This window comes from Varroa jacobsoni, unplaced genomic scaffold (assembly GCF_002532875.2).
Source record: "Varroa jacobsoni isolate VJ856 unplaced genomic scaffold, vjacob_1.0 scaffold_838, whole genome shotgun sequence".
Classification (NCBI taxonomy): Eukaryota; Metazoa; Arthropoda; class Arachnida; order Mesostigmata; family Varroidae; genus Varroa; species Varroa jacobsoni.
In genome coordinates this window covers 35,625-54,307 of record NW_019213740.1, presented here as the reverse complement: position 1 = coordinate 54,307, position 18,683 = coordinate 35,625, and the positions used below count along the sequence as shown (strand labels likewise).

The 18,683-nt window shown below is 38.9% G+C and overlaps 1 long non-coding RNA gene across 1 annotated transcript in view; it reads left to right on the top strand.

Moving 5' to 3' along the window:
• LOC111264230 (uncharacterized) overlaps positions 1-15,116 on the top strand; it is a 44,150-nt gene extending 29,034 nt beyond the window's left edge. The window contains exon 5 of the long non-coding RNA XR_002682766.2: positions 13,172-15,116. This is a non-coding gene — a long non-coding RNA (uncharacterized LOC111264230). The remainder of the gene's footprint in view (positions 1-13,171) is intronic.
• The last annotated feature ends 3,567 nt before the right edge of the window (positions 15,117-18,683 follow it).

The window sequence follows — 18,683 nt, the reverse complement described above, 5'->3', positions numbered from 1 at the left end:
ACGAGCTGAGAGAAGCCCGTCGGAACAAAGCAAATGTTTGTGGCTTTGTTTAATATAGGATATGTAACGACCTATTATAAAAAAAAAAGGAAAATATGAAAAGCCTTAAACCTTTGTGAAATCCTGAGAACAGGATCAATCATAATTTAACATCATGTGTGTCATTATTTCTTATAAAGAAGGATTCAATTCTCAAGCCTCGATGCCCTAGGACCAGGCTTAATACGCTGGGCGGTTCTGTCAATGGCAGCGTAATATGCGAGCGCCCCGGCAAACATATCTGAATTGGCTGATGGACTCATTGCAGAAAAATAACAGGTTGTTTATGTTAAGTTACATTGGTGGATGTAATATCAGTAAATCAAGTATATATATAACATAATAATAACATATAATCAAGTATATATATAATATATAAAACTTTTTTATTTCTGCATTTACTTGTTCAATCTGAATGGATTTGATAGCGTGGTTAGGTGACGCTAATCCTTGGTGGGTCTCTGAAGCTTCATCTTGGAGAAATCTGTGTGTAAGATGAAGTTTATCCGATCGACAATGTTTCCTATAGCGTTATGTTCATTTTGTTGGTCATTCTTTGCAGTCTGCTTGATAACCGTTGGGAATTCTGGGAAAAAAATTATACTGCAAAGAGGTTTACCTTTCAGACTCTACAAAACATACACGACATTAGATTTAAGGGATAGTTTTCGATGTTCCGTATTATTGCTGCGCAGCGGCGAAGTAATAATTTTCGCCCAATTGGATTATTAATAAGGAAATATAAATTATTTTTTTTAAAGTTTTACAACGCGAGTACTTATTCTGAGCTAGTAGTTTTGTTCCGCTGTTGGAAATTGTAACGCTAACTTACGACATCGTTAATTATATCTGAACTGTCTTGGCACAAAGCAACCAGATCATTCACTCCGACGAATATTTTTCCAGCTGAGAAGTTCTTTCTGTTATAAAATATAATACAACTTAAGGCAACCTGAGGACGATTCTTATCAGTGTGTTGTTTGCTGTTTTAGGTTGTACGTACGAGCGCAAAGTTAGCGTGACAATTTTTTTTATGTTTTTAAGAGTCTACATGCTTCTGGAAGTTTCTCCCATAGCAAGGCTAACTTTTTTGCAAAATTATTGATAAGGTCTTCTTTATTTCCGCATTTAATTTTAAGACAAGATGCGACAAAGTAACGAAGCTTGTATTGTAACATTTTACGAGAATCACAATTGATTAATTGTAGACGCGCAGGTCTGTAATCGAGTCGTTGCTTACTTGAGGTTAGGTATGTGTATTGGGACATGCTGATCATAGGGGAAACAAAGGATAACAAATTAAGCAGACAGAATGACAGCTATGGTGTGTTATAGTTTACAAATTAAATTAGTTAGATCAACAATAAGATAGTAGCAAGGCTGTGGGTCCGTCTAGCTCTAGAGGCCTGTTTCAGACATGTGTTTCACACTAAACAACAAAAACTTTCTAGGTTTACTAATCCTTTGTCGGGACAATTCATAAGAGAGTATATTTTTAATGTAGCCATTTTTATTTTGACCTCATTTCATGTCGGACGTGCCAACGGGCAACAAGGATGCCCTAAATGCCAATAGGCATATAGGATATCCTTGACTGCCATTGTGTGTTGAACCTGCCATATTTATTTATACCATTTCACGGACTGATGAGTGTTGGCATCGTTATTAACGGTCGAATTCGTTTCTCACCAGGAAGTATCTATTACATTTAAATGCTGAGACAAATGTATTACGTGCATCGTGACAGGACGAAGCCGCACTGGGTGGAGAAAAGCAGCACCGCAGCTCTTGCCTAGAGGAACTTTTTGGGTCAATATTCAAACGATAACCCATTCTAATCAGACAAGCGTATGGATAAAACGGAACGATGTATAACGTTAGCTCATGATAATACTATATCCTTTGTTCTTAATAAGTTGACCTCAACGCAGTTCCATAAAAATACAAACTGATATTTTGCTAAAGTGATGCTTTGAAATTGCAAAATAGATTTCATCAAATGTCGCTCCCACCCAACTTACCGCTTATCAGAGTACATTTTTTTTGTTATTTTACAATTATAGTATTGTATAAACTTCAATATATGTACGTCGGCCGAGTAGAGCAGTAGAAAAGGGTACGTAATCAGAGTTGTAACAAGGATCTAAGTGGCTCGATAGGCATGTTTGTGGACGATCATGAAGCCAGATGACTATCCGCATTAGGCGACTGAAGAAACTCTAGCAAGCTTGAGGAAGAAGTAGGCCCATTACTGGTTATTCTATTGTACAGGGGCATTATTCATAGACAGCGGGGCATCTTTAATATACACTCAGTACGCGCAAGACTAGACTGGCTAGCAGTGGGGTTTTAGAGCCGAGGCACACACAATTAATTTAAAATCAAATTAAGACAGAATTCACCTATAGATCTACGACCGCTACATTGAGTTCGTAAACTCGTTGTTGAAGAAGCTCAACGTTTGGCTGCAGACAACAGAAAGATGGTAAAAATTTTCAAGTGGAATATATCGGATAACTATAACCAATCGTCGGTAGTTGCAGTGATAGCCGGAAAGCTATCATCTATTTATAATAAGAACGCGACTAAGGAAACCACGTAGCTTATAGCAGATGTGGGCGAAATGGGGGGCAATGAAACACGATTCTCGCAAGTCGTCATCCATATCGATCCAGTTTTAATAGATGTTAATTTATAGAAATGTAAAAGCTCAATGGATAATCGGTATTCCTTTGCGACTTTCGGGGCTTGTTTCATAGAGAAACACGCACATCGGTAAAAGGTGCTATGGGCATCGTACTCAATTAGCGTCAATTGAAGGAATAGATAACTTATTTTTTTGGCTATGGTGAACTTCGCGTTTCGGATGAGAAGGTAACATATATTTATTATAGTAACTAATAATTGGTTTCGATAGAGCCTATTCGTATTTAGGTTCAATTGGCTCTGGAAGTTTGCTTGGCTACCGGAGTAGTCGACCATTCCAGCATTTTTTCAGAGTCAATGGCTGTTTAGCTTATGTTTGTGACATTACCACTATTAAGACTCACTGAAAAATGGTAAAGCAGTAGTACGAGGTTGACCTGTTTTTGGTAAACGCATAGTATAGCTCTGATGCTGGCGGTTAACATTAATGTTCCTTAGTTGAATATGAGAAACGTTGATGAATGTTATATAGCTTATAGATTAAAATCTATGTAAAGTTATAGTTAGCAAAAATACGTCTACCACATAACGTTATTAATAGATGAAGACTCTTGGAAAAATCTTTTATTAGATGGTATTATTAGAGGTAACTTTTATCAGATCAAACCTCGAACTCGGTTTTAATGACGTTCAATGTTAGGACCAAACGAATCACCATGGTTCCAATAAATGCCAAACTGTTAATTTAGTGTAATAGTTTAGCCAAAAATATCAAATATATAATAATTTTTTCGTTTTTTTTTCGGTACCTGACATTTTACTGGGGTTCATGTAGAAGCAGGTGGCACAGCAATGGGGAATGCGCGGCGCCAAACTGCCACTAGAATCGAGGAATATAGTACCCAGATGTCGCACGTTATAAAAACTAACAGATAAGATAAAACGCAAGCACTTGTTATAAATAACGAAATCGATTGTGGCATCGCGAGTGATAAATATACGGGCAGTTAAATTCCCAGAGCGTAGACCCTAAACTATGAGTACTACATTAAGGTACTTCTAAGCTATTCTAAAAACCATTGTTTTAACTCGGTAGCAGAACTAGTATATTCGAGATTATACATATATAAGATCGTATAAGATCCTTAAGGGCGACTGCAATGGCAAATAGTTAATGCACAATATCTAAGCAGGAACAGCTGGCAAAGTCTGAGCACTTAGTAACTGTGACTGTGGTAACATAGGAAGTTTCATCGAAATACTAATTAGTCTATATTCACTGTTCTTGCATTGACCAATATAATCCAGCACATAAATTCTCAGATAACTTAGTAATCAGCTAGTGAGTAGTTATTTCCGAGAAAATCCATGCGTTCCTCCTGTTTCTGGACTTCTGGCGTGAAAGCTAGTATTTCTATTTATCGAAAATACCCTCATACCAGGAGGTCAATTTTTCAAAGACAAATGTTAATAAAGATACATTTATGCAGTATAGTCCCTTGGAACGCACGCCTCAAGCGGTTGCTAGCATATATATATATATATATATATATATATATATATATATATATATATATACTCGAGGGGTAGTTTCTTTTTCTCGTAGGTCCAGGCTACCATTTCACTGAAGCCTTTAAGCTACTTCTAACGAAATGTAAGTTGATGTGTTCATTTGAGATATAGTTACCGAAAGTGAACTTTTGCAAATAGGATAATTGGTCAAATTGGACTTTATTTGTTTATTCGGTAACTGTAAAACAATTTTTTGTTACAGTGGTGCGCAAATTCCGGCCAGAAAATGGAGATAGAGTGCAGGCCCGCGTAGTTATAATAGAGCACCACCTTGATCGTACAGATCAGCATTAGACAGAAATCACTAGCCACAAGTTTTTCATTAATGACCTCGTCCTCACTGCAGTGCGCACGTTTTTACAGGCCGCATTGTTATACACAAGCCCTGTTTATAGTGTTGGGAGGTTGGGGAACGGCGTGCCTCATTTAAATCGCTCATCACGAATCTGCTCGAAGAGTCTATTGCAAGTTCCTTTGACAGGTCTAAATTTCGATCCTATTTAACGACACGTGTTTTGATAACCAGCAACATAATTGTATCTTACAACTTTTTCATAATCAAATGCCTATCTCAAGCTAATGGCAATTACTTCTTAGAGTTCACCGGAACCTCTGCGATTTTATAGGCTTCAATTCCCGGCGAAAAATATTGGCTCATTCGACATCGATTACATAAAGGGTTTCTATTCAGTTGAAAATCGATCGTTTACGCGTCTATACACAAGGGGACCTATGTGACCTTTATTCAATTAGTAATTCATTTGTGTGCAGCGCAGCTTTCCTAACGAGCGTGTTTTGATGCGAACATTAACCTTCTGCTAATCCGCTAACTCAGACTGTCCTAACGTATGTACGCTCGAAGCGCTAAAAAAAGAAAGACCGTAGTCTTTGGCGATATTTCCCACCAGCTCCTCTAAAGGTTTACCCTTTTGACAGACCAGGCGAGATACAGCCTTTCCATAACTTCCAATAGCGTATAGATCAGTGACGAGGCCTAAAAATAATCTGTTCTAAAAGATACCTTCATCAAAATGCACGGAAGTTAGTTCTACTCCTTAGGCTTGCTAGTTAGATAGTTGTCATAATTGAGTACTACCTAACGTTTGTTAGACTCAAATTAACTTTTAAAGCTCTTTACTGTGCTTAGAAGCGCTGCAGATAGCTTAGGCAGAAATTTTCCACAACCTTCGCTAACGTAAAGCTTTAATTGGCTTCCATATACAATATAAGCAGCAACTGAAGCTTTTGTTTATTTCCAAGGGGGCGTTTGGTAACACATACCAAACGTGCCGCCGGACAAAGTTTCGTTGCTTTAAATATGTATAGGCCTAGAAATACCCTTTCTTCCTATCTTGATCCCCATAATTTATGACTAAAGAAGTTTTTACCGCTTGCAGAAATATTACTGAAAAGAGCGATTTCGAAAAACATGGTGTAAAAGGATCGCTGTACTGCGGTCTTCTACGACAACGTGTAACTTGAATGTTAAGTTAGTGCTATTTTTCGAGTATCATTTTGTTTAAATGACTAATACACCATGCTAATCCATTTGTTCTGACTGAAAATTCATAACCCCTCGTTTAAAAAGCTATAACTCTAAAAAGCAACTTGATAATGTCAGATATGGAAATACGACACACGACTCCCGAGAGTTATATATGCAGTTTATAAAATTTATGCGCTTCGGCTAGCGTAATATAACTTATGAATAAACTGGTACATTAATTATAAAATTACCGCACTTTCGAAAATTCTTCTCTCTCCGACTTCGTACCACAATATTGGTTGCTTCTGAAATACGGTTTGGAAGCGCGCTTCCTGCCCCATTGTACTGTGATTGTATTAAAAGTTTTAAGTTTAAGTTTAAAGAACTCTTTCAAAGTTGATGTTCCAGGTGAAAAAAAAAAAACATTTTCAACAACTTCTGTATTAGGCATTTTGTTAAGGCTAAAACCCTACTGAGACAACCAGAGACGTTTACTTAAGCCACGTTATTACTAGAAGGATTGCCTAGGAGTAGTACGCCAAGTTTGAAAACGGCGTATGGGTCCTTGAGGGTGCCTGCGCTGTAGCCGATCATCTAAGTCTAATGGCAACAATAAAAGGCATCTTTGAAGAATGACGGCCGACAAACAACTCGTAAATTAACCTGAGAGGTGCGCTGTAGCCTTGGCTTCACACAGGAACCTAGATCTTAAATACTTTATGAACTCTTTGAAGGAACTGAACGGTGTACCGTTGCACCTCAACACCGAGGGCTACGTGGCCACAATGACCGGTTTTTGCACAAGATCTTTATCGACGATGAGAAATGCATCTGTACGTCAACATAACACAGAGATCGGAGTGGGTTGCATAGAAGGCAAGGATCAAGGCTCAGAGCCCAACCAGGTGTTTACCGAAAAAAAAGGTTACGGCTTGCGTTTGGTGGGACTACAAGAGCCTGATTCAATGGGAATTGGTTCCTATGAAGCGGACAATTGATCGGCACATTTATTTGACCCTGTTTTATCGAGTCAACTGGGTTATTCAAATGAAAATAGTCGATAGACAAGGCCAAGTCATCCTGTTCCCTAACAACGCGAGGCCAAGGCTGCATTTCCGGACTTCAAATAAAAGATTCTGTTACACGTTCTGTATTCCCTGGATCCTGCGCGGGTGGGTTTTCATTATAAATAAATACAAAAGGACGTAAGAAATTCTTCTTCAACTTGATAAAAATAAAATCAAAAATAGTAAGGATTTTTTGAGTTACAATATTATATTTGGCAGGAATATCTGTTAGTTTTAAGGTCGAGCTTAGGTTGTCTTTCACCATCTACCAAGATATTATTTTACCTAGATTACTACAAGGACTTCCTGCAATTTTCATGTAGATTATCCCCTACTACATTAGCTACATCGAAACCTTGGATCTTTCATGCTTTTTAATGGTCCATCTACTGGCATAAATGTACCGGTGGTAATACTACTCAAAGGTGTATTCTAGGAAGGCTAAGAATAATTCCTTGCCAGTGTCATGGCATTTTGGCGATGGCGCCCAATGGCAGTGGTTTGTTGCTCTTCATCAACATTTGTAGCGGACAAGTTCTGTCGAGAGAAGTCGGTAGAAGGAAAACCGTGGGCTGTTGGGCAGTTTTCAAATGCAGACCTCTAATGGGTCTTTCGACAAGAATTCTATCTCAATAGGTACAAAAAAAAAGCGTGTCGCACGTTGAAACAGAGGTTAACATTAAAAAGAAATAATATAAAGTGTTCCATCTAGTAAGCTTGCATGCACAGTACTTTCATCCCTAAGAAGATGTCGTCTTGAATCATCACCAGTGACCTGTAACCTTGCGGAAGAAAGTACTAACACAAACGAACATATTCATGCCTCATAAGATTTCTAATTTTAGATACTTTCTACGTAGAACTGCGTACTTTTCTTAACTAGGAAAAAAAGCGGAAATCCAGATACGGCTGCACGTTAACCAAGATCACGAAGCCAGTATGGGAAACATTTGTGTTCTGCAACTGTGGTCACGTTAATACTGAAAATTAGGATCTGATCGAGCGAAGTGCGTGCTTCTTGTGAGCATGTCTATAATATACAACTTCTATATAGGAAGACAGAAACACAAGATTAGAAATAAGGCCACCGAATATGCGCTGAAACGTCGCACGACCATGCAAGGTTTAGGAATCTATGTAGTATGCAAGTATGTCATGGGTAATGGGTACCTGACTGACGGTGATTGATGGTATAGCCGTTAACATATCCTAACGGCAGGCAAGGCTGCTGTAAACCGCGGCGGCTAATGGATGGAGGATATGCTATTTATAGGGAAGCCCCATTGGTATGGACTACTGAATTTCCATGGCAAACACATTTTCTCTGCGAAGCGCTTCGCCATCAAGTAAATAACAATCTTAGTAGTAGACAAAGCAGAATAACTGATATATCTATTATATGCTTGTATAAATACACCAACATTCATTTTTCAAAAATTTTTCAGAAAAATTCAATATTTTAAATGTTTATACGTTTACTGTTCCAGCTTCAGTGTTTCAACACAGTTTCGGCCCTATGGTGCTTTATTTTGCATATTTCCTTCACAGTAATTTTCTTTTACTTCAGCAGATATCAGATTAGGAGACTAGCCACTGGATCGTAAAATATTTAGAAGGGCGTGGATTTTTTTTAAGATAGCACATTCATAAGGTAAAACGATAAAAGTAGCTTATGGTTGTTTGCTACAGGCGAACATATTCAGCAATCTAAAGGACTCTTCCAACTTTAAAGTGTTATCCTAGATTGGGTCTATCTCCTTTAGCATTTGGGTCGCACCTTTTCATATCTTTCTGGGCAGTGATCAGTGGAGGCGACAACTTCTTAGCTTAGGCCTTCAAACACGGTCAAGAGGATCAAAAAATATCAAAAAAGGGCTAGAGAAGTTAGTATCACCTGAGACAAAACTGTGTGATGATTATAAACCAGAAAAGTTCGCATCAAAGATAACGTCGGACATTGATGCCAAACGATAAGGATCCTCTATTACGCACAACATTCAGTGAGTAATAACAGGCCATGCCTGTCCTGACTAATGTAGTAATACCGTTTATAGGGACTATGAGAATAACAACAAGCAATCAAAGCAGAGTGACACAATATGAGGTCGAATAAAAATAACAGTGAAGTATAACAGAAGTGCGGAAATGATGCCAAATAACAATAGTGCTAAAGGATCTTCGAAGAAATTTGAAGTGCAGATTTTTATACTCAGATATTTCATTCTCAATGTTTGCGATATACATAATGTAATGTTTTATTTCATACTAAAATCTAAAAAGAAGTTCCTATCATAAAGGAATGAAAATGGCGGAGCTTAGATTGAAAACGACATAATATGTGTTGTGTTTTGAATTCGACCATATGCGGAGCTAGGGTATGGCCGATAGCATGTAAAAACTAAAAACATTTTGGTTTTTATATTTTGGTTTATACAGGTTGTCCATAAAGCCATAGCTTGAAGAACGCATCCAAATATCGCGAGGTTAGTAAAAATGCTGCAATAAGACAGTGAAATTGAAGGTCTGATACCAAGTACAGGGTGAAAGAGGACAAGAGCGAAAGGAACTCAGGCAGATCCTTCGTAGCCTTAATTTACTTTCCACCAAAAAATATATTGATATTTGGAGACCTGTGCCAAAACTGATATAATAATAACCGGCGATATGAAGATTGGGAATCCTTGTTCCCAGCAGATGGTCGATGAACAGCCCCAGTGAAAACTAGGACAAATTTAAGACTCACAGTTCCGAATTACGGTACATCCATAACAAAGTGCATCAGTGGGGTCGTTGAATTTCGTGAGAGCAGAGTGGGCGTTAATACGATTTCGCCGTTCAGCTGCGGCTTGGAGGTTCGGTAAGTGCCTATATTGCCCGAGCACTTTTGGGGTTTTATTGATTTGCAGGAGGAACAAGACAAATAGAGGCACTGGTAAAAGGTAGATCTGGAAAGAGTATAGGAAACCAGTAAGAACCGATTTTCACTTTGGTATCAATTTTTGGTTAGCATTACACATGAGCGCGCAACAACAAAATGCCTTTTGTCCGAGTACCGGGGCTATATAAGCATTGAAAGAAACTGAAGATGGCGGCGAGTTTTCTAATGAGGCAACAAAAGTAAGGGGCCGTTAAAAAAACTACAAAATAAAAATAAATAAAGCTTTTCGAATACTCAAATTTTAAATCAAAGCCTGCAATAAATACGTCATAGTAAGATCGGACTAAATTTGATTGAATCGAGGTCATTTTTGAGTGACGTATGAAGGCTACTAAAACTAGAAGGAGGCATCTATCACAATAAGTCAATTATAGGTACCCTGCCTTGAAAAAGTAGTATTTATTTAATTGTTGAAGATTATTAGCTCTGATTACGAGGATTTTCAACGAGATATCCAGGCTGCACATCTGGCGTATCTATGCTTCGTTTCATATTGGGAGCCATAAGCGATGCGTAATGATAGTCTAGGATGTAAAATTCGAATCATTGACTTAGGATAAACGAAAACAATCGACAATTTAATGGAGTTCCACTTTGCGTCAGGGGCGGAAGATGCAAAAAGTGTGGGAAACCATTACGCCTCTCTATGTCGAGAATAGGGCTGGATTGTTTCCGTGAAACATTATAATTGGACGACCCCCGAGTGGCTGGAGGCCGGGTAAAAATAATACGATCCTAAATATATATATATATATATATATATATATATATATAGTAATAATTCGACTCATCGATGCGCTGAAAATGTTAGAGTAACAAACAGTAGACAACAATAACAAAGACAAAAACGTTACTTTCTACTAACTTTATTACACATCATTAAGTTGACTACAATACACTCATTTCGTAATGCTACAGATGCTGAAAAAACAGAGACCATCCGGCGGCATATTCGAATATTTGAAGGGGATACAATTGATTAAATGCCGTAGAAAAGCCGAAAAGACGACTAACTGTCTCGCAGATGGCTATGCCCATTAAGTTGGACAATATACATTTGGCGTGATGAGGACTGAGCTGTCGCCAGTTCCTTCGTTGCTCCGTATCATATATTTAATAGTTAAATATCTGCTTGTTTTGCGAAGTTGATTATGAAAGCCAATGACAGTAACCGAAGAAAGAGAAAAAAAGAAAGAAGAATTATCTTGTTATTAATTGCAGCTTACAGATCGTTATGCTGCCGTTAATGTAATCAACTTGTTTTTAGCTGGAGTATCGAACAAGCAGGGATATTGAAATGATTCAATTTGTTACCTCTCAGATAAAATTGAGTATGGATAAAAACTGCTTGTTTTGGAAGGCCATTATGTCCTATCTAGTTGAACTTTCTGTTAAATGTGGGAAAGTTACACTCGGGACTGTTGCACTAGTTAGAGTCCTTAAAGAAATACGCTGTCACTTCATCTTGCAATCACATTGACCACAACAGCCGATGTCCTATAAAGCATTTCTCTGCCGCAGTACAGAAAAAATGTAGCCTTCAGAATTTGTGTGGTGGCAACGTGCGTTAGAGCGATAATGGCTTTGGAGCTCACTCGCAAATCTGATCTGCATAATTGGAATCTTTAAACGGGCCGTTGAGGTATGCAGATTAAACTAATCGCCTTCAGTATTCGGCCAGGGGCAGCGGGGGTATAAAAGTTAATGGACCGTTGATTGGAGAGGTAAAATGAATCAGGCTTTTCGGAATTTATTTCTAAAATGATGACACAAAATGAACCAAAAAAGCAGAAGTCCTAAAGTGGGTTGCAGTAAAAAAAGAGACATTTCTAAGAACCTGTGGGAAATCGTTTCAGCAAATGTAATCGAAGTAGCCGACGCGACATACGCAGAAAGCAGTATTTCGTTTAACGAATAATTTCAGCTCGGCTCGTATTTATACAACTGGCTTGTGTGCTAGATTTGGACTTCGTGTACTAGAGATAATTATGGTATGCTTAAACAATTGTCAAGAAAACGACAGCGTAGTAACATTTAGCAGGTTAGATGTCATTATCTAGATCTTGACTGTCGTCGGCCATTTAAGCGACAATCCTGCCTGTCTCCTTCAATCACTTACGGGGTGCTTCGAGTCCGTGAACTTACTGTTTGGTACTTGGATAGACGAGAATCGCTCGACGCGGGTAACGCTAAAGCGCGACCCATATTATGCAAAAGCAATCGACAAAACTAAGTGATCAGTACGAGGAAGAGTCTTCGAAAAATGGAAACGGTATTCGTTTTTCTTCGAAAAATGGACACAAATAGTTTGCTGCTCATTCGCGCCTTGTAAGGATTAGGAGAGCAGCTGTAAGCGTCTATTGTCGTTTTACTTTCCAAAAACAACTTTATGTGAAATCAAGGTATGTCAAAACCCATTTTGTTATGTGTGTGCAAAGCATAAAATTGAAAGTTGAAGGAAGCCGAAGGCCAAAAAAATGAATGGATACGAGAAGTGAGTAAAGAAAATCGAGATGGGCTGGCTTTAGCCCCTTACACGAGATATTTCAAGCCTGCTTCAAATAACCTTATTGAAATGGTACCTTATCTAACGATGCCTAGTTCATACCACTACTTGCCAATGTATGTTCTCATACTGCCATCTAGTTTTTAGCCCCCAGCAGGCCTTTCACTGTCGTAGCTTACGTATCGTGCAAGTTCATTCAAATTTAACTCATGATGTTCTGCTCTGGTGCTACAATTGATAATAACTAAATCATGGTAGCTTTGTTGCTGGTCTTTCATACCGGCTCGTTTATGCGACCGTTGCCGCACGGTCGTTGCGCCTCATCTGTGTTGCTAGGCTAGATTCTTAATTCTCAGCGAGTCGGGCAGGGGGCGGCAAAAAGGGAAAAGCTTGGGATTCGGGTAAAGCGGAGGGCCGCGCTGGGCATCTACGCATCTGGTATCAAGCGACAAATGCAGCAAACCATCTGCCTGTGCTACTGCTTCCACTGTCTTTTCTGCGTCTTGTCTCCTTTGTACCGCTAGTGCTCCTATCCTCAGTACTGCCGTGTATGGTCGTCTTCACTTCAACCTCTATGGCCGTTCCCGGTATAGTCTTAGATCCCATATCTGCGTTGTCGATGGCAGGCCGTGTTCTTGATGTTGCCGGTGAACTCGTCGGATGGAAATGGGGAACTCGGCTACCGTCTTTACTGGTTACGCTTTTTCGAGAAAAACTCAGCATTGAGAACACCATCTAGTGTATGATGCGGATAGGATGAACAGCAAAAGCAGCAGCAGCAGGAAAACCTCGCCTCTCGCTGGTTTTTTCATTCTCGTCTTTCTGTTGCTTCAATTAATCCTACGCTTCTTTCATTCTCTTTGTATATTGTCACATACAGCCTAACTAACTAAGCTCTCCTTATCTAAGCTGATTAGGTCATGCGAATACGGCAGACAACGCTGAGGACAGCTGCGACAAGAGGAAGAAATGCGCGGACGAAAGATGCGACAGAAGAAAAAAGGCAAAGGTCTGGAACTGGAAACGAGTACTGGCACTGAGACACAGTTGCAAATGCAGCGAAAGACTCGGGGTAGCTATGTACTGCTTGTAACGCTACTTCGTGACGATCGTCTAGGCTTGTTTAAAGCTCTAGGACAGCAGTCGCAGCTGAGCGGCAACATCGGATCGATCGAACGCCGAAGAGTAAAGGACTGTGAATATGTAAAACCTCTCGTTCTCGCAAATCGGCTGCTGTAAACAGTTTTGTTATGAGACCGTCTTGCCCTTCCAGCTAATCCACACGGTAACAATGAAAGGAATAAAGCAGAGGAAGAAAAGCCATGGACGCTTTTGATGGCAAAGGACGGCCCAGTCCCTTTTGGCTAGGCCAAGATCCCTAGGCAAATACTCACTGTAATATGCGAAAGAGAATAATTAGGGAGTAAATGAGGAGTGACGAGGTAATCATTCAACTGCGCGTTTTCGTCCAAATGAACCAATATATTTTTCCATTAGAGTGAACTATTGTAAGTTAGATCACACACAAGCATTCTCATCATCGATGGAATTGAAAAAAACAGAATCATTTCCTTCTTCTATTAAATTAATTATAAGCTTCCGCTAGTTAGCGTGCAGGCAGAATGAAAGGGCATTGGAATTCAGTTTTTCGAAGCTCTTCCTTGGTGTCTAATTTGCCCTAGTCTAGAATGTACCAAACTTTTTATCGGAATACGTGATATTAAATTTATCCATTCAGTTTTTGATAATTTGCCCAGTCGAAGTACCGTTGCTTGAAGCCATTCAGAATTCTTCTTCATTCATGATGCAATTATTGAAAGCATATTGTAAATCTGCGTTTAACAATCAATCATCTTGCCGCCGTCTACATTTCTGTACGTTTCGTCTCGTTCATCACTTATTATGCGACGGAAGATCAGAAGATTATAGAAATCTTTAAACCCATCCAGAATGGGTGAGTTTGAACATTTTCCCAATTTGGGAAACTCGTGATAGCCGCTATGAAGTGTAAAATAAACGTATGGCGGAAAAAAAATCAACTTCTCTTATATTTAACGCGGTACACCCTAGACGGTTTCTTGTTATGATTCCAAGCCAAGTCCGATGCTTCTTATTACCTTGATCTTATCTTACTGTACTTCTAAATCCATGCGAAAATGATTTGTCCGATTCATAGGCGGTTCTTACGTTAACTAGTACCAAACGTTCGATCCTTTCATTAAATGTCCTAATAGTTATGACATTCTCGGTACTACTCGGTAGTAATGTTTCTTGACATAAGTCGCATTTCCACTGAAAAGGACAAGGCATACGCTAGTGGTGAAGAAATGATAAACGTGAAAATTTTCAATCACTATAAGACTATCCAAAATCAGCCTAGCAATTTTGAACCTTCAGAGATTTCTATCTCAAATGCGCTTTTAACAAGCATATTTAGTCCTGCTATTATTTCGTGGGTAGAGTAAATCGCTAAAAGTACATCTTACAGCACTCGTCCCAGTGGCAGTTGACTGAGTTGCACAAGAAGGTATCGTAAAAGTAAATAAAAATGGACATCCCATATAGATATATATGAGAAATCTTAATGAGAAACAATATATATATATATATATATATAATGTTTCTCATTAAGAAAATGTTAGTGGAAGTTATAACAGGCGGCATCGTTGCGTCTTTTTTTGGGACGAAAACATCGGCGACCCGAATGGAACGTTTGTCAGAATATGAAATATGGTTAATGTCCAAGGTAACTCTAATCAACGAGACTCGAAATGAAGTAATTTCTCAAAGAGCAGGAGATGCGCGTGTTATTGCAATAAAAAACAAATTTAACTGTGCAACATTTGTACAGTGGTACCCTAATACTAATACTACTCTTGCCACGATACCATCGCAGCGCTAACGTATCTTTAAGATTCAATAGCTATAAAGTGCTTCAATGTATAGGTCAGGTCAGGTTAGGTTAGGTTAGGTCGTTTTCCTTCTGTATTGGTACACAAACAAGGAGTAATATATCACTGCATTTGCAATAGGTAACGATCAGACGCCACACTTTCGAGTGGCGTCTATTTTTTGAAGAACTTACGATTGAAGCGGGCAGAATGCCAGGGTGACACTTCGGAAGTCTCGCACAGAACACGGGTGAAACTTGTAGGTGATAAACATAACATTGAGATGATTGATCAGAAATTTCAGAGCGACTCGAAGTTATAGAAAGACCAGAGAACTCACGAACCTGCCGAGCAAGTGACGGGATCACTGCGGCACCTAGCACTGAGCTTGCCAATCCAACAACCAATAGCGTCCTGCTAGACAAGTTGGCCTATCGACTAGCGGTTTGAAGCTTTAGGCCTTTGCTGTAGAGATATGCGAAGGACAGTGGGTGTGACAAATGGTAACGAGAATGCGCACTACAACACGATCTGGGGCCCCGTATTGGTAAAGTGAATGGGACAACTAACGCTGAGCTATGCAAGGCCATAGTTCAAAATCACGCGAAGTGAATCGAGTTATGCAACTGACCCTGAGGGAAAATTTAGTTGACATTTGGCCTTCCATGTACGCTATAGATCATGTACGTAACGCGCATATAAAAACACGTACAAAAACACCCATTCTGAAGGCACACAGATGGCATGCTAACTTTTGGTTCGCCCTACAAAACAGTGGCCAGTGTAGTCATCCACAAAGTTTTATTGATAGGCATCAGAATAAGACAGTTTAGGCTTACCTGGGTCGCTGGAAACCCTGTCCTTAGATGAAGGATCACGCGGTTTAAAAAGGTACATATGACATGCTTGACGACAAGCTGTATCTAGAAAACGGATTTTACGGCGGACGAGAAACCTACCACTGTGCTTATACCGCGAACCCGTTGACATTGAATTTGAAGGGAACGAAAATATACGCCTACAGAAATGCACAAACGTATTCGAGTAGAGTAAAATTATTAAACGCTGGTAAAATACATATACTGAGCATATACCCCTATAGTATTATACCTCGTAATATGCTTGTAACATAGTATGATCAACAAATATAAAGATGATATTAGGGTGCCTTTACCACAAATGCGCTGTGGACTCGAATTTTCGTATCCTCTACGACGTTAAAAGATGGTAACTATTGTGATGCTTGTTTTAAATTGTAATATGTATGTTGTCGAAAATACATTGACCGTTTTTTAAGCCGAATTTTTAAGCACATATTTTTTTATACTTTAAAATAGTATTACTGAACAAAATATGCATGTGTTTTGGTCGGTGACCTTCTGCCTGTTTTCTAAAAACGTTATAATCCCATTGCTATAGAATTTATATGGTTTCTGAGCAAAAAAATTGTAACAAGTGGTTTTTGCATCCCTTAATCAAGACTAAACGAGCATTATTAAGAACGTTCTGCATAGACCGAAACAGACGATAATCTGATTGTGCAAGCTCCAGGCTACACTGCGAAGGAATAAAATTTGCCATCTAACTTTATTTAGTTTTTGTGAGCTACCTAAAAACGTATGCCCTCGACGCCTTTTCTGCTCAGTGCGAAGTCCTCGTCAATTTTTCTTAGTGGCGTAGTATATTCTTGTTAGTTGTTGACAGCAGTGGTTCGAATCGGGCGGTAACAAGTTAGAACGAACGATCCCTTTTCAATACTACCGAAGGCATCGCTTCCTCTGGCATTGGCCTGGGCTTTACCACAAATCGTAAAGTGTGTGTTTTTTAGCTTAGATTTTCGTTACTCGCTATCATCGTATGTGACCCACTTTTTACCATCCATGATCAATCACCCGGTTTCGTTGCGTTTAGAGTTTCTTAAATGAAATACGATCGAGTCGTTCATTCTTGTGACACCCAAACATCAAGCTTTTTTGTAATCAGCTTCCTTCAAATCATCTAAATCTAATTCGTTTGGTGGTAAATTTTTAATTTTTTGGTGACTAGTTACGCGTTGCCATTCTTCGTTCAGCTTCGGCAATAATTTCATCAACTCTTTCGGTGACTAATTGACCACCACGAGGAGCTTCCTTTCATATCGACATTTCCAGACTGAGAGCGACATAGCCATCTTTGGGCCATCTCTTCCGGTGACACACTTTGCCCATAAGTAGCAGACGTTTTTTTAATGGGTTGAAAGCAAATGCTTGATATTGTGCTTGGGAAATTCTTAAAAAAATTCTACCTCGACCACAAAGTAATAAGCGAAATAAATAATCAGAAGCGAATAATTGAAAAGATGTTGTTTTTCTCTTTCGTAATAATCTTGTATTTTTTTTTTTCTTTTTTTTTTTTTTTTTGCTGTTAGCCAATAATTCAGCGCGCCACAGCTTTCCCATGTGGATGGTGAAAGCTCTTTCAAAACCGAAATCTTCTAATACGTACAGAGCGTCGCGACACAGCCTGATTTTATAAAAATATTTATGAAACGCCACCTGTGTCTATATAACTAGATAATAACAATGGAGGAATCGGGAGGGAAATAAGGCAAAATCTGGTTTCAGCAGATCACAAAACGATGCCGTCATACAGTTAGCAATCGATGCGAGCTGTAAGATTGCTTATACAAACGGGTCCGTTCGTTCAGACATGCCTAGTATTTGACGAACTTCCCCCTATTTGAAAAAAAGGCTAAATTAGTTGTAAGCATGATTAGCGTTGTTAAAAATAATCGTAGAACCAATTCGAAATATAAATTATAAAATAAAGAAAAAAAAAAATAATTCAAGGGTGGAAAACATTCGTTTCAAAGAACTAAACTACTAGATAAGTTGACAATCAAATATTCATAAACGTGACAGGGTGATTAACTAGCACCATGCCCCAACAGACGATATATGTATGTATCATACATTGTTTTCTAGCGTGTCAATATTCGTCCTAAATAATCCTAACCTCCTAGGACAACTCTGCCCCGTACACTTCCATAGAGGACAGCGTTGTAAGACATATCGAAATAATAGTGATATCTATATACGCGTTTTAATAGATTCTACGGGCGAATCTAATGAGCGTTGATCTTTGTGTGGCGTATAGATAGCACGAGTATCAACGCTTAATTGCATTGGCCTAGCAATGATCATGCGGTTGGCTGGTTCCATCCCAGCGTACAAAAACGGAACGGCAAACGTTCAATGGTCGTACGTGAGTCCAAAAAAATTCTCACATAATCGGACAGATAAATTATATATGACTTATTTATACTTACGTAAACGATTGACTGTTGATTGCTTGTATTTCGCAACCCGCAATCGGCGTATACGCCTACTGAAGTATCCATCAAAGTATGTTAACTTCAAAATGTACAGATATGTTTGTATGCTATAATAATAACAACAGATCTGATGTTTGTTTAGCATACGAGCGAACAGCTAATTTTAGTGGGTCGCATACAACATATTCGACCAAGGTTTTATATCCGTTTAATATATATATATAT